This window comes from Leptodactylus fuscus, chromosome 1 (genome assembly GCF_031893055.1).
Source record: "Leptodactylus fuscus isolate aLepFus1 chromosome 1, aLepFus1.hap2, whole genome shotgun sequence".
Lineage (NCBI taxonomy): Eukaryota > Metazoa > Chordata > Amphibia > Anura > Leptodactylidae > Leptodactylus > Leptodactylus fuscus.
The window spans coordinates 95209326-95229325 of NC_134265.1; the positions used below are offsets into that span (position 1 = coordinate 95209326).

At 52.2% G+C, this 20000-nt stretch overlaps 18 non-coding genes and 6 pseudogenes across 18 annotated transcripts; all 24 read left to right on the plus strand.

Moving 5' to 3' along the window:
• Positions 1-182: 182 nt before the first annotated feature.
• Positions 183-301, plus strand: LOC142190093 (5S ribosomal RNA). The gene has a single exon (XR_012714028.1). It is a non-coding gene; the product is annotated as a 5S ribosomal RNA (ribosomal RNA).
• A 714-nt stretch (positions 302-1015) lies between these two features.
• LOC142190094 (5S ribosomal RNA) lies at positions 1016-1134 on the plus strand. Its single transcript, XR_012714029.1, has one exon. It is a non-coding gene; the product is annotated as a 5S ribosomal RNA (ribosomal RNA).
• A 714-nt stretch (positions 1135-1848) lies between these two features.
• Positions 1849-1967, plus strand: LOC142190180 (5S ribosomal RNA). Its single transcript, XR_012714109.1, has one exon. It is a non-coding gene; the product is annotated as a 5S ribosomal RNA (ribosomal RNA).
• Positions 1968-2681: 714 nt separating this feature from the next.
• Positions 2682-2800, plus strand: LOC142190192 (5S ribosomal RNA). The gene has a single exon (XR_012714120.1). It is a non-coding gene; the product is annotated as a 5S ribosomal RNA (ribosomal RNA).
• A 714-nt stretch (positions 2801-3514) lies between these two features.
• On the plus strand, positions 3515-3623 carry LOC142190441 (5S ribosomal RNA; annotated as a pseudogene).
• Positions 3624-4337: 714 nt separating this feature from the next.
• On the plus strand, positions 4338-4456 carry LOC142190203 (5S ribosomal RNA). The gene has a single exon (XR_012714131.1). It is a non-coding gene; the product is annotated as a 5S ribosomal RNA (ribosomal RNA).
• A 715-nt stretch (positions 4457-5171) lies between these two features.
• On the plus strand, positions 5172-5290 carry LOC142190215 (5S ribosomal RNA). Its single transcript, XR_012714142.1, has one exon. It is a non-coding gene; the product is annotated as a 5S ribosomal RNA (ribosomal RNA).
• Positions 5291-6004: 714 nt separating this feature from the next.
• On the plus strand, positions 6005-6123 carry LOC142190226 (5S ribosomal RNA). The gene has a single exon (XR_012714152.1). It is a non-coding gene; the product is annotated as a 5S ribosomal RNA (ribosomal RNA).
• A 715-nt stretch (positions 6124-6838) lies between these two features.
• On the plus strand, positions 6839-6957 carry LOC142190238 (5S ribosomal RNA). The gene has a single exon (XR_012714163.1). It is a non-coding gene; the product is annotated as a 5S ribosomal RNA (ribosomal RNA).
• A 714-nt stretch (positions 6958-7671) lies between these two features.
• On the plus strand, positions 7672-7790 carry LOC142190249 (5S ribosomal RNA). The gene has a single exon (XR_012714174.1). It is a non-coding gene; the product is annotated as a 5S ribosomal RNA (ribosomal RNA).
• A 714-nt stretch (positions 7791-8504) lies between these two features.
• LOC142190443 (5S ribosomal RNA) lies at positions 8505-8613 on the plus strand (annotated as a pseudogene).
• A 714-nt stretch (positions 8614-9327) lies between these two features.
• LOC142190261 (5S ribosomal RNA) lies at positions 9328-9446 on the plus strand. The gene has a single exon (XR_012714185.1). It is a non-coding gene; the product is annotated as a 5S ribosomal RNA (ribosomal RNA).
• A 715-nt stretch (positions 9447-10161) lies between these two features.
• On the plus strand, positions 10162-10270 carry LOC142190356 (5S ribosomal RNA; annotated as a pseudogene).
• Positions 10271-10984: 714 nt separating this feature from the next.
• Positions 10985-11103, plus strand: LOC142190274 (5S ribosomal RNA). The gene has a single exon (XR_012714196.1). It is a non-coding gene; the product is annotated as a 5S ribosomal RNA (ribosomal RNA).
• Positions 11104-11818: 715 nt separating this feature from the next.
• Positions 11819-11937, plus strand: LOC142190285 (5S ribosomal RNA). Its single transcript, XR_012714207.1, has one exon. It is a non-coding gene; the product is annotated as a 5S ribosomal RNA (ribosomal RNA).
• Positions 11938-12651: 714 nt separating this feature from the next.
• On the plus strand, positions 12652-12770 carry LOC142190297 (5S ribosomal RNA). The gene has a single exon (XR_012714219.1). It is a non-coding gene; the product is annotated as a 5S ribosomal RNA (ribosomal RNA).
• A 714-nt stretch (positions 12771-13484) lies between these two features.
• Positions 13485-13603, plus strand: LOC142190309 (5S ribosomal RNA). Its single transcript, XR_012714226.1, has one exon. It is a non-coding gene; the product is annotated as a 5S ribosomal RNA (ribosomal RNA).
• Positions 13604-14317: 714 nt separating this feature from the next.
• On the plus strand, positions 14318-14426 carry LOC142190444 (5S ribosomal RNA; annotated as a pseudogene).
• Positions 14427-15141: 715 nt separating this feature from the next.
• Positions 15142-15250, plus strand: LOC142190323 (5S ribosomal RNA; annotated as a pseudogene).
• Positions 15251-15964: 714 nt separating this feature from the next.
• On the plus strand, positions 15965-16083 carry LOC142190320 (5S ribosomal RNA). Its single transcript, XR_012714234.1, has one exon. It is a non-coding gene; the product is annotated as a 5S ribosomal RNA (ribosomal RNA).
• Positions 16084-16797: 714 nt separating this feature from the next.
• LOC142190332 (5S ribosomal RNA) lies at positions 16798-16916 on the plus strand. Its single transcript, XR_012714235.1, has one exon. It is a non-coding gene; the product is annotated as a 5S ribosomal RNA (ribosomal RNA).
• Positions 16917-17630: 714 nt separating this feature from the next.
• On the plus strand, positions 17631-17749 carry LOC142190343 (5S ribosomal RNA). Its single transcript, XR_012714239.1, has one exon. It is a non-coding gene; the product is annotated as a 5S ribosomal RNA (ribosomal RNA).
• Positions 17750-18463: 714 nt separating this feature from the next.
• On the plus strand, positions 18464-18582 carry LOC142190355 (5S ribosomal RNA). Its single transcript, XR_012714240.1, has one exon. It is a non-coding gene; the product is annotated as a 5S ribosomal RNA (ribosomal RNA).
• A 714-nt stretch (positions 18583-19296) lies between these two features.
• Positions 19297-19405, plus strand: LOC142190445 (5S ribosomal RNA; annotated as a pseudogene).
• The last annotated feature ends 595 nt before the right edge of the window (positions 19406-20000 follow it).

Below are 20000 nucleotides of genomic sequence, written 5' to 3' on the forward strand. Positions count from 1 at the left end.
TTGCTGAACAACACCTGTGGGTATAAGGGCCGCCCCCAGCTCTTGCACTGCTCCTGTTGGAGTATGAAGTTCCCTTAAGAGAAGGCAAAAAGTGAAGAAAAAGGTCTAGCGTGAAGTAGTGCAAAGGGCTGCCAGCAGCCAGGCTGCAAAGTAGAAGAGGAGTAATTGAGAAGCCTGTCTCTGCCTACGGCCACACCACCCTGAACACGCCCGATCTCGTCTGATCTCGGAAGCTAAGCAGGGTCGGGCCTGGTTAGTACTTGGATGGGAGTCTGCCTGGGAATACCAGGTGCTGTAGGCTTTTGCTTTTCCTCACTTCCACCAGCAGGGGTCACTCTCCTCTATGCCATTTTTACATTCACTTTTTACACTGCACACTTGCTTCTTTTACATTCGCTTTCTCTCTTGCACTCTTTAGGCCTTGCAAAATCCTAGTATTCTCAGTCTTACCGCTATCACTCTTAGCAGCCGCAGCGGGCGTGGTGGCCACCAGCGTTGTGGCTTTTTACTTTTAATAATAGCAGGCTTCATTTCCATAGTATCTGGGCCTCCCGCCGGGCTGGAAGCCATAGCTAGTAACCTGCAGACCAATTTACAGGGCAACACAGGCTGAACATCTTTGCAGACAACGCGCCCTAAGAAAAGAGAAGCTGACTGAAAAGCAGCTTCGCTTCCAGGCACGGGCAACCATCTCAACTTCTTCCTTAGCCGACTACTGGACAATGGGCTCTGGTCCAGCTTGCTCTTTCTTTCACCCCCGGGATGGTTTCTTAGCCCTGCGCAGACCTTGCGCCCAGCCCTTTTGAAAGAGGGCGGCTGCGGCCTGTGACTGGTTGCTGAACAACACCTGTGGGTATAAGGGCCGCCCCCAGCTCTTGCACTGCTCCTGTTGGAGTATGAAGTTCCCTTAAGAGAAGGCAAAAAGTGAAGAAAAAGGTCTAGCGTGAAGTAGTGCAAAGGGCTGCCAGCAGCCAGGCTGCAAAGTAGAAGAGGAGTAATTGAGAAGCCTGTCTCTGCCTACGGCCACACCACCCTGAACACGCCCGATCTCGTCTGATCTCGGAAGCTAAGCAGGGTCGGGCCTGGTTAGTACTTGGATGGGAGTCTGCCTGGGAATACCAGGTGCTGTAGGCTTTTGCTTTTCCTCACTTCCACCAGCAGGGGTCACTCTCCTCTATGCCATTTTTACATTCACTTTTTACACTGCACACTTGCTTCTTTTACATTCGCTTTCTCTCTTGCACTCTTTAGGCCTTGCAAAATCCTAGTATTCTCAGTCTTACCGCTATCACTCTTAGCAGCTGCAGCGGGCGTGGTGGCCACCAGCGTTGTGGCTTTTTACTTTTAATAATAGCAGGCTTCATTTCCATAGTATCTGGGCCTCCCGCCGGGCTGGAAGCCATAGCTAGTAACCTGCAGACCAATTTACAGGGCAACACAGGCTGAACATCTTTGCAGACAACGTGCCCTAAGAAAAGAGAAGCTGACTGAAAAGCAGCTTCGCTTCCAGGCACGGGCAACCATCTCAACTTCTTCCTTAGCCGACTCCTGGACAATGGGCTCTGGTCCAGCTTGCTCTTTCTTTCACCCCCGGGATGGTTTCTTAGCCCTGCGCAGACCTTGCGCCCAGCCCTTTTGAAAGAGGGCGGCTGCGGCCTGTGACTGGTTGCTGAACAACACCTGTGGGTATAAGGGCCGCCCCCAGCTCTTGCACTGCTCCTGTTGGAGTATGAAGTTCCCTTAAGAGAAGGCAAAAAGTGAAGAAAAAGGTCTAGCGTGAAGTAGTGCAAAGGGCTGCCAGCAGCCAGGCTGCAAAGTAGAAGAGGAGTAAGTGAGAAGCCTGTCTCTGCCTACGGCCACACCACCCTGAACACGCCCGATCTCGTCTGATCTCGGAAGCTAAGCAGGGTCGGGCCTGGTTAGTACTTGGATGGGAGACCGCCTGGGAATACCAGGTGCTGTAGGCTTTTGCTTTTCCTCACTTCCACCAGCAGGGGTCACTCTCCTCTATGCCATTTTTACATTCACTTTTTACACTGCACACTTGCTTCTTTTACATTCGCTTTCTCTCTTGCACTCTTTAGGCCTTGCAAAATCCTAGTATTCTCAGTCTTACCGCTATCACTCTTAGCAGCCGCAGCGGGCGTGGTGGCCACCAGCGTTGTGGCTTTTTACTTTTAATAATAGCAGGCTTCATTTCCATAGTATCTGGGCCTCCCGCCGGGCTGGAAGCCATAGCTAGTAACCTGCAGACCAATTTACAGGGCAACACAGGCTGAACATCTTTGCAGACAATGCGCCCTAATAAAAGAGAAGCTGACTGAAAAGCAGCTTCGCTTCCAGGCACGGGCAACCATCTCAACTTCTTCCTTAGCCGACTCCTGGACAATGGGCTCTGGTCCAGCTTGCTCTTTCTTTCACCCCCGGGATGGTTTCTTAGCCCTGCGCAGACCTTGCGCCCAGCCCTTTTGAAAGAGGGCGGCTGCGGCCTGTGACTGGTTGCTGAACAACACCTGTGGGTATAAGGGCCGCCCCCAGCTCTTGCACTGCTCCTGTTGGAGTATGAAGTTCCCTTAAGAGAAGGCAAAAAGTGAAGAAAAAGGTCTAGCGTGAAGTAGTGCAAAGAGCTGCCAGCAGCCAGGCTACAAAGTAGAAGAGGAGTAAGTGAGAAGCATGTCTCTGCCTACGGCCACACCACCCTGAACACGCCCGATCTCGTCTGATCTCGGAAGCTAAGCAGGGTCGGGCCTGGTTAGTACTTGGATGGGAGACCGCCTGGGAATACCAGGTGCTGTAGGCTTTTGCTTTTCCTCACTTCCACCAGCAGGGGTCACTCTCCTCTATGCCATTTTTACATTCACTTTTTACACTGCACACTTGCTTCTTTTACATTCGCTTTCTCTCTTGCACTCTTTAGGCCTTGCAAAATCCTAGTATTCTCAGTCTTACCGCTATCACTCTTAGCAGCCGCAGCGGGCGTGGTGGCCACCAGCGTTGTGGCTTTTTACTTTTAATAATAGCAGGCTTCATTTCCATAGTATCTGGGCCTCCCGCCGGGCTGGAAGCCATAGCTAGTAACCTGCAGACCAATTTACAGGGCAACACAGGCTGAACATCTTTGCAGACAACGTGCCCTAAGAAAAGAGAAGCTGACTGAAAAGCAGCTTCGCTTCCAGGCACGGGCAACCATCTCAACTTCTTCCTTAGCCGACTCCTGGACAATGGGCTCTGGTCCAGCTTGCTCTTTCTTTCACCCCCGGGATGGTTTCTTAGCCCTGCGCAGACCTTGCGCCCAGCCCTTTTGAAAGAGGGCGGCTGCGGCCTGTGACTGGTTGCTGAACAACACCTGTGGGTATAAGGGCCGCCCCCAGCTCTTGCACTGCTCCTGTTGGAGTATGAAGTTCCCTTAAGAGAAGGCAAAAAGTGAAGAAAAAGGTCTAGCGTGAAGTAGTGCAAAGAGCTGCCAGCAGCCAGGCTGCAAAGTAGAAGAGGAGTAAGTGAGAAGCCTGTCTCTGCCTACGGCCACACCACCCTGAACACGTCTGATCTCGGAAGCTAAGCAGGGTCGGGCCTGGTTAGTACTTGGATGGGAGACCGCCTGGGAATACCAGGTGCTGTAGGCTTTTGCTTTTCCTCACTTCCACCAGCAGGGGTCACTCTCCTCTATGCCATTTTTACATTCACTTTTTACACTGCACACTTGCTTCTTTTACATTCGCTTTCTCTCTTGCACTCTTTAGGCCTTGCAAAATCCTAGTATTCTCAGTCTTACCGCTATCACTCTTAGCAGCCGCAGCGGGCGTGGTGGCCACCAGCGTTGTGGCTTCTTACTTTTAATAATAGCAGGCTTCATTTCCATAGTATCTGGGCCTCCCGCCGGGCTGGAAGCCATAGCTAGTAACCTGCAGACCAATTTACAGGGCAACACAGGCTGAACATCTTTGCAGACAACGTGCCCTAAGAAAAGAGAAGCTGACTGAAAAGCAGCTTCGCTTCCAGGCACGGGCAACCATCTCAACTTCTTCCTTAGCCGACTCCTGGACAATGGGCTCTGGTCCAGCTTGCTCTTTCTTTCACCCCCGGGATGGTTTCTTAGCCCTGCGCAGACCTTGCGCCCAGCCCTTTTGAAAGAGGGCGGCTGCGGCCTGTGACTGGTTGCTGAACAACACCTGTGGGTATAAGGGCCGCCCCCAGCTCTTGCACTGCTCCTGTTGGAGTATGAAGTTCCCTTAAGAGAAGGCAAAAAGTGAAGAAAAAGGTCTAGCGTGAAGTAGTGCAAAGGGCTGCCAGCAGCCAGGCTGCAAAGTAGAAGAGGAGTAAGTGAGAAGCCTGTCTCTGCCTACGGCCACACCACCCTGAACACGCCCGATCTCGTCTGATCTCGGAAGCTAAGCAGGGTCGGGCCTGGTTAGTACTTGGATGGGAGACCGCCTGGGAATACCAGGTGCTGTAGGCTTTTGCTTTTCCTCACTTCCACCAGCAGGGGTCACTCTCCTCTATGCCATTTTTACATTCACTTTTTACACTGCACACTTGCTTCTTTTACATTCGCTTTCTCTCTTGCACTCTTTAGGCCTTGCAAAATCCTAGTATTCTCAGTCTTACCGCTATCACTCTTAGCAGCCGCAGCGGGCGTGGTGGCCACCAGCGTTGTGGCTTTTTACTTTTAATAATAGCAGGCTTCATTTCCATAGTATCTGGGCCTCCCGCCGGGCTGGAAGCCATAGCTAGTAACCTGCAGACCAATTTACAGGGCAACACAGGCTGAACATCTTTGCAGACAACGCGCCCTAAGAAAAGAGAAGCTGACTGAAAAGCAGCTTCGCTTCCAGGCACGGGCAACCATCTCAACTTATTCCTTAGCCGACTCCTGGACAATGGGCTCTGGTCCAGCTTGCTCTTTCTTTCACCCCCAGGATGGTTTCTTAGCCCTGCGCAGACCTTGCGCCCAGCCCTTTTGAAAGAGGGCAGCTGCGGCCTGTGACTGGTTGCTGAACAACACCTGTGGGTATAAGGGCCGCCCCCCAGCTCTTGCAATGCTCCTGTTGGAGTATGAAGTTCCCTTAAGAGAAGGCAAAAAGTGAAGAAAAAGGTCTAGCGTGAAGTAGTGCAAAGGGCTGCCAGCAGCCAGGCTGCAAAGTAGAAGAGGAGTAAGTGAGAAGCCTGTCTCTGCCTACGGCCACACCACCCTGAACACGCCCGATCTCGTCTGATCTCGGAAGCTAAGCAGGGTCGGGCCTGGTTAGTACTTGGATGGGAGACCGCCTGGGAATACCAGGTGCTGTAGGCTTTTGCTTTTCCTCACTTCCACCAGCAGGGGTCACTCTCCTCTATGCCATTTTTACATTCACTTTTTACACTGCACACTTGCTTCTTTTACATTCGCTTTCTCTCTTGCACTCTTTAGGCCTTGCAAAATCCTAGTATTCTCAGTCTTACCGCTATCACTCTTAGCAGCCGCAGCGGGCGTGGTGGCCACCAGCGTTGTGGCTTTTTACTTTTAATAATAGCAGGCTTCATTTCCATAGTATCTGGGCCTCCCGCCGGGCTGGAAGCCATAGCTAGTAACCTGCAGACCAATTTACAGGGCAACACAGGCTGAACATCTTTGCAGACAACGCGCCCTAATAAAAGAGAAGCTGACTGAAAAGCAGCTTCGCTTCCAGGCACGGGCAACCATCTCAACTTCTTCCTTAGCCGACTCCTGGACAATGGGCTCTGGTCCAGCTTGCTCTTTCTTTCACCCCCGGGATGGTTTCTTAGCCCTGCGCAGACCTTGCGCCCAGCCCTTTTGAAAGAGGGCGGCTGCGGCCTGTGACTGGTTGCTGAACAACACCTGTGGGTATAAGGGCCGCCCCCAGCTCTTGCACTGCTCCTGTTGGAGTATGAAGTTCCCTTAAGAGAAGGCAAAAAGTGAAGAAAAAGGTCTAGCGTGAAGTAGTGCAAAGGGCTGCCAGCAGCCAGGCTGCAAAGTAGAAGAGGAGTAAGTGAGAAGCCTGTCTCTGCCTACGGCCACACCACCCTGAACACGCCCGATCTCGTCTGATCTCGGAAGCTAAGCAGGGTCGGGCCTGGTTAGTACTTGGATGGGAGACCGCCTGGGAATACCAGGTGCTGTAGGCTTTTGCTTTTCCTCACTTCCACCAGCAGGGGTCACTCTCCTCTATGCCATTTTTACATTCACTTTTTACACTGCACACTTGCTTCTTTTACATTCGCTTTCTCTCTTGCACTCTTTAGGCCTTGCAAAATCCTAGTATTCTCAGTCTTACCGCTATCACTCTTAGCAGCCGCAGCGGGCGTGGTGGCCACCAGCGTTGTGGCTTTTTACTTTTAATAATAGCAGGCTTCATTTCCATAGTATCTGGGCCTCCCGCCGGGCTGGAAGCCATAGCTAGTAACCTGCAGACCAATTTACAGGGCAACACAGGCTGAACATCTTTGCAGACAACGCGCCCTAAGAAAAGAGAAGCTGACTGAAAAGCAGCTTCGCTTCCAGGCACGGGCAACCATCTCAACTTATTCCTTAGCCGACTCCTGGACAATGGGCTCTGGTCCAGCTTGCTCTTTCTTTCACCCCCAGGATGGTTTCTTAGCCCTGCGCAGACCTTGCGCCCAGCCCTTTTGAAAGAGGGCAGCTGCGGCCTGTGACTGGTTGCTGAACAACACCTGTGGGTATAAGGGCCGCCCCCCAGCTCTTGCAATGCTCCTGTTGGAGTATGAAGTTCCCTTAAGAGAAGGCAAAAAGTGAAGAAAAAGGTCTAGCGTGAAATAGTGCAAAGGGCTGCCAGCAGCCAGGCTGCAAAGTAGAAGAGGAGTAAGTGAGAAGCCTGTCTCTGCCTACGGCCACACCACCCTGAACACGCCCGATCTCGTCTGATCTCGGAAGCTAAGCAGGGTCGGGCCTGGTTAGTACTTGGATGGGAGACCGCCTGGGAATACCAGGTGCTGTAGGCTTTTGCTTTTCCTCACTTCCACCAGCAGGGGTCACTCTCCTCTATGCCATTTTTACATTCACTTTTTACACTGCACACTTGCTTCTTTTACATTCGCTTTCTCTCTTGCACTCTTTAGGCCTTGCAAAATCCTAGTATTCTCAGTCTTACCGCTATCACTCTTAGCAGCCGCAGCGGGCGTGGTGGCCACCAGCGTTGTGGCTTTTTACTTTTAATAATAGCAGGCTTCATTTCCATAGTATCTGGGCCTCCCGCCGGGCTGGAAGCCATAGCTAGTAACCTGCAGACCAATTTACAGGGCAACACAGGCTGAACATCTTTGCAGACAACGTGCCCTAAGAAAAGAGAAGCTGACTGAAAAGCAGCTTCGCTTCCAGGCACGGGCAACCATCTCAACTTCTTCCTTAGCCGACTCCTGGACAATGGGCTCTGGTCCAGCTTGCTCTTTCTTTCACCCCCGGGATGGTTTCTTAGCCCTGCGCAGACCTTGCGCCCAGCCCTTTTGAAAGAGGGCGGCTGCGGCCTGTGACTGGTTGCTGAACAACACCTGTGGGTATAAGGGCCGCCCCCAGCTCTTGCACTGCTCCTGTTGGAGTATGAAGTTCCCTTAAGAGAAGGCAAAAAGTGAAGAAAAAGGTCTAGCGTGAAGTAGTGCAAAGGGCTGCCAGCAGCCAGGCTGCAAAGTAGAAGAGGAGTAAGTGAGAAGCCTGTCTCTGCCTACGGCCACACCACCCTGAACACGCCCGATCTCGTCTGATCTCGGAAGCTAAGCAGGGTCGGGCCTGGTTAGTACTTGGATGGGAGACCGCCTGGGAATACCAGGTGCTGTAGGCTTTTGCTTTTCCTCACTTCCACCAGCAGGGGTCACTCTCCTCTATGCCATTTTTACATTCACTTTTTACACTGCACACTTGCTTCTTTTACATTCGCTTTCTCTCTTGCACTCTTTAGGCCTTGCAAAATCCTAGTATTCTCAGTCTTACCGCTATCACTCTTAGCAGCCGCAGCGGGCGTGGTGGCCACCAGCGTTGTGGCTTTTTACTTTTAATAATAGCAGGCTTCATTTCCATAGTATCTGGGCCTCCCGCCGGGCTGGAAGCCATAGCTAGTAACCTGCAGACCAATTTACAGGGCAACACAGGCTGAACATCTTTGCAGACAACGTGCCCTAAGAAAAGAGAAGCTGACTGAAAAGCAGCTTCGCTTCCAGGCACGGGCAACCATCTCAACTTCTTCCTTAGCCGACTCCTGGACAATGGGCTCTGGTCCAGCTTGCTCTTTCTTTCACCCCCGGGATGGTTTCTTAGCCCTGCGCAGACCTTGCGCCCAGCCCTTTTGAAAGAGGGCGGCTGCGGCCTGTGACTGGTTGCTGAACAACACCTGTGGGTATAAGGGCCGCCCCCAGCTCTTGCACTGCTCCTGTTGGAGTATGAAGTTCCCTTAAGAGAAGGCAAAAAGTGAAGAAAAAGGTCTAGCGTGAAGTAGTGCAAAGAGCTGCCAGCAGCCAGGCTGCAAAGTAGAAGAGGAGTAAGTGAGAAGCCTGTCTCTGCCTACGGCCACACCACCCTGAACACGTCTGATCTCGGAAGCTAAGCAGGGTCGGGCCTGGTTAGTACTTGGATGGGAGACCGCCTGGGAATACCAGGTGCTGTAGGCTTTTGCTTTTCCTCACTTCCACCAGCAGGGGTCACTCTCCTCTATGCCATTTTTACATTCACTTTTTACACTGCACACTTGCTTCTTTTACATTCGCTTTCTCTCTTGCACTCTTTAGGCCTTGCAAAATCCTAGTATTCTCAGTCTTACCGCTATCACTCTTAGCAGCCGCAGCGGGCGTGGTGGCCACCAGCGTTGTGGCTTCTTACTTTTAATAATAGCAGGCTTCATTTCCATAGTATCTGGGCCTCCCGCCGGGCTGGAAGCCATAGCTAGTAACCTGCAGACCAATTTACAGGGCAACACAGGCTGAACATCTTTGCAGACAACGTGCCCTAAGAAAAGAGAAGCTGACTGAAAAGCAGCTTCGCTTCCAGGCACGGGCAACCATCTCAACTTCTTCCTTAGCCGACTCCTGGACAATGGGCTCTGGTCCAGCTTGCTCTTTCTTTCACCCCCGGGATGGTTTCTTAGCCCTGCGCAGACCTTGCGCCCAGCCCTTTTGAAAGAGGGCGGCTGCGGCCTGTGACTGGTTGCTGAACAACACCTGTGGGTATAAGGGCCGCCCCCAGCTCTTGCACTGCTCCTGTTGGAGTATGAAGTTCCCTTAAGAGAAGGCAAAAAGTGAAGAAAAAGGTCTAGCGTGAAGTAGTGCAAAGGGCTGCCAGCAGCCAGGCTGCAAAGTAGAAGAGGAGTAAGTGAGAAGCCTGTCTCTGCCTACGGCCACACCACCCTGAACACGCCCGATCTCGTCTGATCTCGGAAGCTAAGCAGGGTCGGGCCTGGTTAGTACTTGGATGGGAGACCGCCTGGGAATACCAGGTGCTGTAGGCTTTTGCTTTTCCTCACTTCCACCAGCAGGGGTCACTCTCCTCTATGCCATTTTTACATTCACTTTTTACACTGCACACTTGCTTCTTTTACATTCGCTTTCTCTCTTGCACTCTTTAGGCCTTGCAAAATCCTAGTATTCTCAGTCTTACCGCTATCACTCTTAGCAGCCGCAGCGGGCGTGGTGGCCACCAGCGTTGTGGCTTTTTACTTTTAATAATAGCAGGCTTCATTTCCATAGTATCTGGGCCTCCCGCCGGGCTGGAAGCCATAGCTAGTAACCTGCAGACCAATTTACAGGGCAACACAGGCTGAACATCTTTGCAGACAACGCGCCCTAAGAAAAGAGAAGCTGACTGAAAAGCAGCTTCGCTTCCAGGCACGGGCAACCATCTCAACTTATTCCTTAGCCGACTCCTGGACAATGGGCTCTGGTCCAGCTTGCTCTTTCTTTCACCCCCAGGATGGTTTCTTAGCCCTGCGCAGACCTTGCGCCCAGCCCTTTTGAAAGAGGGCAGCTGCGGCCTGTGACTGGTTGCTGAACAACACCTGTGGGTATAAGGGCCGCCCCCCAGCTCTTGCAATGCTCCTGTTGGAGTATGAAGTTCCCTTAAGAGAAGGCAAAAAGTGAAGAAAAAGGTCTAGCGTGAAGTAGTGCAAAGGGCTGCCAGCAGCCAGGCTGCAAAGTAGAAGAGGAGTAAGTGAGAAGCCTGTCTCTGCCTACGGCCACACCACCCTGAACACGCCTGATCTCGGAAGCTAAGCAGGGTCGGGCCTGGTTAGTACTTGGATGGGAGACCGCCTGGGAATACCAGGTGCTGTAGGCTTTTGCTTTTCCTCACTTCCACCAGCAGGGGTCACTCTCCTCTATGCCATTTTTACATTCACTTTTTACACTGCACACTTGCTTCTTTTACATTCGCTTTCTCTCTTGCACTCTTTAGGCCTTGCAAAATCCTAGTATTCTCAGTCTTACCGCTATCACTCTTAGCAGCCGCAGCGGGCGTGGTGGCCACCAGCGTTGTGGCTTTTTACTTTTAATAATAGCAGGCTTCATTTCCATAGTATCTGGGCCTCCCGCCGGGCTGGAAGCCATAGCTAGTAACCTGCAGACCAATTTACAGGGCAACACAGGCTGAACATCTTTGCAGACAACGCGCCCTAATAAAAGAGAAGCTGACTGAAAAGCAGCTTCGCTTCCAGGCACGGGCAACCATCTCAACTTCTTCCTTAGCCGACTCCTGGACAATGGGCTCTGGTCCAGCTTGCTCTTTCTTTCACCCCCGGGATGGTTTCTTAGCCCTGCGCAGACCTTGCGCCCAGCCCTTTTGAAAGAGGGCGGCTGCGGCCTGTGACTGGTTGCTGAACAACACCTGTGGGTATAAGGGCCGCCCCCAGCTCTTGCACTGCTCCTGTTGGAGTATGAAGTTCCCTTAAGAGAAGGCAAAAAGTGAAGAAAAAGGTCTAGCGTGAAGTAGTGCAAAGGGCTGCCAGCAGCCAGGCTGCAAAGTAGAAGAGGAGTAAGTGAGAAGCCTGTCTCTGCCTACGGCCACACCACCCTGAACACGCCCGATCTCGTCTGATCTCGGAAGCTAAGCAGGGTCGGGCCTGGTTAGTACTTGGATGGGAGACCGCCTGGGAATACCAGGTGCTGTAGGCTTTTGCTTTTCCTCACTTCCACCAGCAGGGGTCACTCTCCTCTATGCCATTTTTACATTCACTTTTTACACTGCACACTTGCTTCTTTTACATTCGCTTTCTCTCTTGCACTCTTTAGGCCTTGCAAAATCCTAGTATTCTCAGTCTTACCGCTATCACTCTTAGCAGCCGCAGCGGGCGTGGTGGCCACCAGCGTTGTGGCTTTTTACTTTTAATAATAGCAGGCTTCATTTCCATAGTATCTGGGCCTCCCGCCGGGCTGGAAGCCATAGCTAGTAACCTGCAGACCAATTTACAGGGCAACACAGGCTGAACATCTTTGCAGACAACGCGCCCTAAGAAAAGAGAAGCTGACTGAAAAGCAGCTTCGCTTCCAGGCACGGGCAACCATCTCAACTTATTCCTTAGCCGACTCCTGGACAATGGGCTCTGGTCCAGCTTGCTCTTTCTTTCACCCCCAGGATGGTTTCTTAGCCCTGCGCAGACCTTGCGCCCAGCCCTTTTGAAAGAGGGCAGCTGCGGCCTGTGACTGGTTGCTGAACAACACCTGTGGGTATAAGGGCCGCCCCCCAGCTCTTGCAATGCTCCTGTTGGAGTATGAAGTTCCCTTAAGAGAAGGCAAAAAGTGAAGAAAAAGGTCTAGCGTGAAGTAGTGCAAAGGGCTGCCAGCAGCCAGGCTGCAAAGTAGAAGAGGAGTAAGTGAGAAGCCTGTCTCTGCCTACGGCCACACCACCCTGAACACGCCCGATCTCGTCTGATCTCGGAAGCTAAGCAGGGTCGGGCCTGGTTAGTACTTGGATGGGAGACCGCCTGGGAATACCAGGTGCTGTAGGCTTTTGCTTTTCCTCACTTCCACCAGCAGGGGTCACTCTCCTCTATGCCATTTTTACATTCACTTTTTACACTGCACACTTGCTTCTTTTACATTCGCTTTCTCTCTTGCACTCTTTAGGCCTTGCAAAATCCTAGTATTCTCAGTCTTACCGCTATCACTCTTAGCAGCCGCAGCGGGCGTGGTGGCCACCAGCGTTGTGGCTTTTTACTTTTAATAATAGCAGGCTTCATTTCCATAGTATCTGGGCCTCCCGCCGGGCTGGAAGCCATAGCTAGTAACCTGCAGACCAATTTACAGGGCAACACAGGCTGAACATCTTTGCAGACAACGTGCCCTAAGAAAAGAGAAGCTGACTGAAAAGCAGCTTCGCTTCCAGGCACGGGCAACCATCTCAACTTCTTCCTTAGCCGACTCCTGGACAATGGGCTCTGGTCCAGCTTGCTCTTTCTTTCACCCCCGGGATGGTTTCTTAGCCCTGCGCAGACCTTGCGCCCAGCCCTTTTGAAAGAGGGCGGCTGCGGCCTGTGACTGGTTGCTGAACAACACCTGTGGGTATAAGGGCCGCCCCCAGCTCTTGCACTGCTCCTGTTGGAGTATGAAGTTCCCTTAAGAGAAGGCAAAAAGTGAAGAAAAAGGTCTAGCGTGAAGTAGTGCAAAGGGCTGCCAGCAGCCAGGCTGCAAAGTAGAAGAGGAGTAAGTGAGAAGCCTGTCTCTGCCTACGGCCACACCACCCTGAACACGCCCGATCTCGTCTGATCTCGGAAGCTAAGCAGGGTCGGGCCTGGTTAGTACTTGGATGGGAGACCGCCTGGGAATACCAGGTGCTGTAGGCTTTTGCTTTTCCTCACTTCCACCAGCAGGGGTCACTCTCCTCTATGCCATTTTTACATTCACTTTTTACACTGCACACTTGCTTCTTTTACATTTGCTTTCTCTCTTGCACTCTTTAGGCCTTGCAAAATCCTAGTATTCTCAGTCTTACCGCTATCACTCTTAGCAGCCGCAGCGGGCGTGGTGGCCACCAGCGTTGTGGCTTTTTACTTTTAATAATAGCAGGCTTCATTTCCATAGTATCTGGGCCTCCCGCCGGGCTGGAAGCCATAGCTAGTAACCTGCAGACCAATTTACAGGGCAACACAGGCTGAACATCTTTGCAGACAACGCGCCCTAATAAAAGAGAAGCTGACTGAAAAGCAGCTTCGCTTCCAGGAACGGGCAACCATCTCAACTTCTTCCTTAGCCGACTCCTGGACAATGGGCTCTGGTCCAGCTTGCTCTTTCTTTCACCCCCGGGATGGTTTCTTAGCCCTGCGCAGACCTTGCGCCCAGCCCTTTTGAAAGAGGGCGGCTGCGGCCTGTGACTGGTTGCTGAACAACACCTGTGGGTATAAGGGCCGCCCCCAGCTCTTGCACTGCTCCTGTTGGAGTATGAAGTTCCCTTAAGAGAAGGCAAAAAGTGAAGAAAAAGGTCTAGCGTGAAGTAGTGCAAAGGGCTGCCAGCAGCCAGGCTGCAAAGTAGAAGAGGAGTAATTGAGAAGCCTGTCTCTGCCTACGGCCACACCACCCTGAACACGCCCGATCTCGTCTGATCTCGGAAGCTAAGCAGGGTCGGGCCTGGTTAGTACTTGGATGGGAGACCGCCTGGGAATACCAGGTGCTGTAGGCTTTTGCTTTTCCTCACTTCCACCAGCAGGGGTCACTCTCCTCTATGCCATTTTTACATTCACTTTTTACACTGCACACTTGCTTCTTTTACATTCGCTTTCTCTCTTGCACTCTTTAGGCCTTGCAAAATCCTAGTATTCTCAGTCTTACCGCTATCACTCTTAGCAGCCGCAGCGGGCGTGGTGGCCACCAGCGTTGTGGCTTTTTTCTTTTAATAATAGCAGGCTTCATTTCCATAGTATCTGGGCCTCCCGCCGGGCTGGAAGCCATAGCTAGTAACCTGCAGACCAATTTACAGGGCAACACAGGCTGAACATCTTTGCAGACAACGTGCCCTAAGAAAAGAGAAGCTGACTGAAAAGCAGCTTCGCTTCCAGGCACGGGCAACCATCTCAACTTCTTCCTTAGCCGACTCCTGGACAATGGGCTCTGGTCCAGCTTGCTCTTTCTTTCACCCCCGGGATGGTTTCTTAGCCCTGCGCAGACCTTGCGCCCAGCCCTTTTGAAAGAGGGCGGCTGCGGCCTGTGACTGGTTGCTGAACAACACCTGTGGGTATAAGGGCCGCCCCCAGCTCTTGCACTGCTCCTGTTGGAGTATGAAGTTCCCTTAAGAGAAGGCAAAAAGTGAAGAAAAAGGTCTAGCGTGAAGTAGTGCAAAGAGCTGCCAGCAGCCAGGCTGCAAAGTAGAAGAGGAGTAAGTGAGAAGTTTGTCTCCGCCTACGGCCACACCACCCTGAACACGTCTGATCTCGGAAGCTAAGCAGGGTCGGGCCTGGTTAGTACTTGGATGGGAGACCGCCTGGGAATACCAGGTGCTGTAGGCTTTTGCTTTTCCTCACTTCCACCAGCAGGGGTCACTCTCCTCTATGCCATTTTTACATTCACTTTTTACACTGCACACTTGCTTCTTTTACATTCGCTTTCTCTCTTGCACTCTTTAGGCCTTGCAAAATCCTAGTATTCTCAGTCTTACCGCTATCACTCTTAGCAGCCGCAGCGGGCGTGGTGGCCACCAGCGTTGTGGCTTTTTACTTTTAATAATAGCAGGCTTCATTTCCATAGTATCTGGGCCTCCCGCCGGGCTGGAAGCCATAGCTAGTAACCTGCAGACCAATTTACAGGGCAACACAGGCTGAACATCTTTGCAGACAACGTGCCCTAAGAAAAGAGAAGCTGACTGAAAAGCAGCTTCGCTTCCAGGCACGGGCAACCATCTCAACTTCTTCCTTAGCCGACTCCTGGACAATGGGCTCTGGTCCAGCTTGCTCTTTCTTTCACCCCCGGGATGGTTTCTTAGCCCTGCGCAGACCTTGCGCCCAGCCCTTTTGAAAGAGGGCGGCTGCGGCCTGTGACTGGTTGCTGAACAACACCTGTGGGTATAAGGGCCGCCCCCCAGCTCTTGCACTGCTCCTGTTGGAGTATGAAGTTCCCTTAAGAGAAGGCAAAAAGTGAAGAAAAAGGTCTAGCGTGAAGTAGTGCAAAGGGCTGCCAGCAGCCAGGCTGCAAAGTAGAAGAGGAGTAAGTGAGAAGCCTGTCTCTGCCTACGGCCACACCACCCTGAACACGCCCGATCTCGGAAGCTAAGCAGGGTCGGGCCTGGTTAGTACTTGGATGGGAGACCGCCTGGGAATACCAGGTGCTGTAGGCTTTTGCTTTTCCTCACTTCCACCAGCAGGGGTCACTCTCCTCTATGCCATTTTTACATTCACTTTTTACACTGCACACTTGCTTCTTTTACATTCGCTTTCTCTCTTGCACTCTTTAGGCCTTGCAAAATCCTAGTATTCTCAGTCTTACCGCTATCACTCTTAGCAGCCGCAGCGGGCGTGGTGGCCACCAGCGTTGTGGCTTTTTACTTTTAATAATAGCAGGCTTCATTTCCATAGTATCTGGGCCTCCCGCCGGGCTGGAAGCCATAGCTAGTAACCTGCAGACCAATTTACAGGGCAACACAGGCTGAACATCTTTGCAGACAACGTGCCCTAAGAAAAGAGAAGCTGACTGAAAAGCAGCTTCGCTTCCAGGCACGGGCAACCATCTCAACTTCTTCCTTAGCCGACTCCTGGACAATGGGCTCTGGTCCAGCTTGCTCTTTCTTTCACCCCCGGGATGGTTTCTTAGCCCTGCGCAGACCTTGCGCCCAGCCCTTTTGAAAGAGGGCGGCTGCGGCCTGTGACTGGTTGCTGAACAACACCTGTGGGTATAAGGGCCGCCCCCAGCTCTTGCACTGCTCCTGTTGGAGTATGAAGTTCCCTTAAGAGAAGGCAAAAAGTGAAGAAAAAGGTCTAGCGTGAAGTAGTGCAAAGGGCTGCCAGCAGCCAGGCTGCAAAGTAGAAGAGGAGTAATTGAGAAGCCTGTCTCTGCCTACGGCCACACCACCCTGAACACGCCCGATCTCGTCTGATCTCGGAAGCTAAGCAGGGTCGGGCCTGGTTAGTACTTGGATGGGAGACCGCCTGGGAATACCAGGTGCTGTAGGCTTTTGCTTTTCCTCACTTCCACCAGCAGGGGTCACTCTCCTCTATGCCATTTTTACATTCACTTTTTACACTGCACACTTGCTTCTTTTACATTCGCTTTCTCTCTTGCACTCTTTAGGCCTTGCAAAATCCTAGTATTCTCAGTCTTACCGCTATCACTCTTAGCAGCCGCAGCGGGCGTGGTGGCCACCAGCGTTGTGGCTTTTTACTTTTAATAATAGCAGGCTTCATTTCCATAGTATCTGGGCCTCCCGCCGGGCTGGAAGCCATAGCTAGTAACCTGCAGACCAATTTACAGGGCAACACAGGCTGAACATCTTTGCAGACAACGTGCCCTAAGAAAAGAGAAGCTGACTGAAAAGCAGCTTCGCTTCCAGGCACGGGCAACCATCTCAACTTCTTCCTTAGCCGACTCCTGGACAATGGGCTCTGGTCCAGCTTGCTCTTTCTTTCACCCCCGGGATGGTTTCTTAGCCCTGCGCAGACCTTGCGCCCAGCCCTTTTGAAAAAGGGCGGCTGCGGCCTGTGACTGGTTGCTGAACAACACCTGTGGGTATAAGGGCCGCCCCCAGCTCTTGCACTGCTCCTGTTGGAGTATGAAGTTCCCTTAAGAGAAGGCAAAAAGTGAAGAAAAAGGTCTAGCGTGAAGTAGTGCAAAGGGCTGCCAGCAGCCAGGCTGCAAAGTAGAAGAGGAGTAAGTGAGAAGCCTGTCTCTGCCTACGGCCACACCACCCTGAACACGCCCGATCTCGTCTGATCTCGGAAGCTAAGCAGGGTCGGGCCTGGTTAGTACTTGGATGGGAGACCGCCTGGGAATACCAGGTGCTGTAGGCTTTTGCTTTTCCTCACTTCCACCAGCAGGGGTCACTCTCCTCTATGCCATTTTTACATTCACTTTTTACACTGCACACTTGCTTCTTTTACATTCGCTTTCTCTCTTGCACTCTTTAGGCCTTGCAAAATCCTAGTATTCTCAGTCTTACCGCTATCACTCTTAGCAGCCGCAGCGGGCGTGGTGGCCACCAGCGTTGTGGCTTTTTACTTTTAATAATAGCAGGCTTCATTTCCATAGTATCTGGGCCTCCCGCCGGGCTGGAAGCCATAGCTAGTAACCTGCAGACCAATTTACAGGGCAACACAGGCTGAACATCTTTGCAGACAACGCGCCCTAATAAAAGAGAAGCTGACTGAAAAGCAGCTTCGCTTCCAGGCACGGGCAACCATCTCAACTTCTTCCTTAGCCGACTCCTGGACAATGGGCTCTGGTCCAGCTTGCTCTTTCTTTCACCCCCGGGATGGTTTCTTAGCCCTGCGCAGACCTTGCGCCCAGCCCTTTTGAAAGAGGGCGGCTGCGGCCTGTGACTGGTTGCTGAACAACACCTGTGGGTATAAGGGCCGCCCCCAGCTCTTGCACTGCTCCTGTTGGAGTATGAAGTTCCCTTAAGAGAAGGCAAAAAGTGAAGAAAAAGGTCTAGCGTGAAGTAGTGCAAAGGGCTGCCAGCAGCCAGGCTGCAAAGTAGAAGAGGAGTAAGTGAGAAGACTGTCTCTGCCTACGGCCACACCACCCTGAACACGCCCGATCTCGTCTGATCTCGGAAGCTAAGCAGGGTCGGGCCTGGTTAGTACTTGGATGGGAGACCGCCTGGGAATACCAGGTGCTGTAGGCTTTTGCTTTTCCTCACTTCCACCAGCAGGGGTCACTCTCCTCTATGCCATTTTTACATTCACTTTTTACACTGCACACTTGCTTCTTTTACATTCGCTTTCTCTCTTGCACTCTTTAGGCCTTGCAAAATCCTAGTATTCTCAGTCTTACCGCTATCACTCTTAGCAGCCGCAGCGGGCGTGGTGGCCACCAGCGTTGTGGCTTTTTACTTTTAATAATAGCAGGCTTCATTTCCATAGTATCTGGGCCTCCCGCCGGGCTGGAAGCCATAGCTAGTAACCTGCAGACCAATTTACAGGGCAACACAGGCTGAACATCTTTGCAGACAATGCGCCCTAATAAAAGAGAAGCTGACTGAAAAGCAGCTTCGCTTCCAGGCACGGGCAACCATCTCAACTTCTTCCTTAGCCGACTCCTGGACAATGGGCTCTGGTCCAGCTTGCTCTTTCTTTCACCCCCGGGATGGTTTCTTAGCCCTGCGCAGACCTTGCGCCCAGCCCTTTTGAAAGAGGGCGGCTGCGGCCTGTGACTGGTTGCTGAACAACACCTGTGGGTATAAGGGCCGCCCCCAGCTCTTGCACTGCTCCTGTTGGAGTATGAAGTTCCCTTAAGAGAAGGCAAAAAGTGAAGAAAAAGGTCTAGCGTGAAGTAGTGCAAAGAGCTGCCAGCAGCCAGGCTGCAAAGTAGAAGAGGAGTAAGTGAGAAGCCTGTCTCTGCCTACGGCCACACCACCCTGAACACGCCCGATCTCGTCTGATCTCGGAAGCTAAGCAGGGTCGGGCCTGGTTAGTACTTGGATGGGAGACCGCCTGGGAATACCAGGTGCTGTAGGCTTTTGCTTTTCCTCACTTCCACCAGCAGGGGTCACTCTCCTCTATGCCATTTTTACATTCACTTTTTACACTGCACACTTGCTTCTTTTACATTCGCTTTCTCTCTTGCACTCTTTAGGCCTTGCAAAATCCTAGTATTCTCAGTCTTACCGCTATCACTCTTAGCAGCCGCAGCGGGCGTGGTGGCCACCAGCGTTGTGGCTTTTTACTTTTAATAATAGCAGGCTTCATTTCCATAGTATCTGGGCCTCCCGCCGGGCTGGAAGCCATAGCTAGTAATCTGCAGACCAATTTACAGGGCAACACAGGCTGAACATCTTTGCAGACAACGTGCCCTAAGAAAAGAGAAGCTGACTGAAAAGCAGCTTCGCTTCCAGGCACGGGCAACCATCTCAACTTCTTCCTTAGCCGACTCCTGGACAATGGGCTCTGGTCCAGCTTGCTCTTTCTTTCACCCCCGGGATGGTTTCTTAGCCCTGCGCAGACCTTGCGCCCAGCCCTTTTGAAAGAGGGCGGCTGCGGCCTGTGACTGGTTGCTGAACAACACCTGTGGGTATAAGGGCCGCCCCCAGCTCTTGCACTGCTCCTGTTGGAGTATGAAGTTCCCTTAAGAGAAGGCAAAAAGTGAAGAAAAAGGTCTAGCGTGAAGTAGTGCAAAGAGCTGCCAGCAGCCAGGCTGCAAAGTAGAAGAGGAGTAAGTGAGAAGTTTGTCTCCGCCTACGGCCACACCACCCTGAACACGTCTGATCTCGGAAGCTAAGCAGGGTCGGGCCTGGTTAGTACTTGGATGGGAGACCGCCTGGGAATACCAGGTGCTGTAGGCTTTTGCTTTTCCTCACTTCCACCAGCAGGGGTCACTCTCCTCTATGCCATTTTTACATTCACTTTTTACACTGCACACTTGCTTCTTTTACATTCGCTTTCTCTCTTGCACTCTTTAGGCCTTGCAAAATCCTAGTATTCTCAGTCTTACCGCTATCACTCTTAGCAGCCGCAGCGGGCGTGGTGGCCACCAGCGTTGTGGCTTCTTACTTTTAATAATAGCAGGCTTCATTTCCATAGTATCTGGGCCTCCCGCCGGGCTGGAAGCCATAGCTAGTAACCTGCAGACCAATTTACAGGGCAACACAGGCTGAACATCTTTGCAGACAACGTGCCCTAAGAAAAGAGAAGCTGACTGAAAAGCAGCTTCGCTTCCAGGCACGGGCAACCATCTCAACTTCTTCCTTAGCCGACTCCTGGACAATGGGCTCTGGTCCAGCTTGCTCTTTCTTTCACCCCCGGGATGGTTTCTTAGCCCTGCGCAGACCTTGCGCCCAGCCCTTTTGAAAGAGGGCGGCTGCGGCCTGTGACTGGTTGCTGAACAACACCTGTGGGTATAAGGGCCGCCCCCAGCTCTTGCACTGCTCCTGTTGGAGT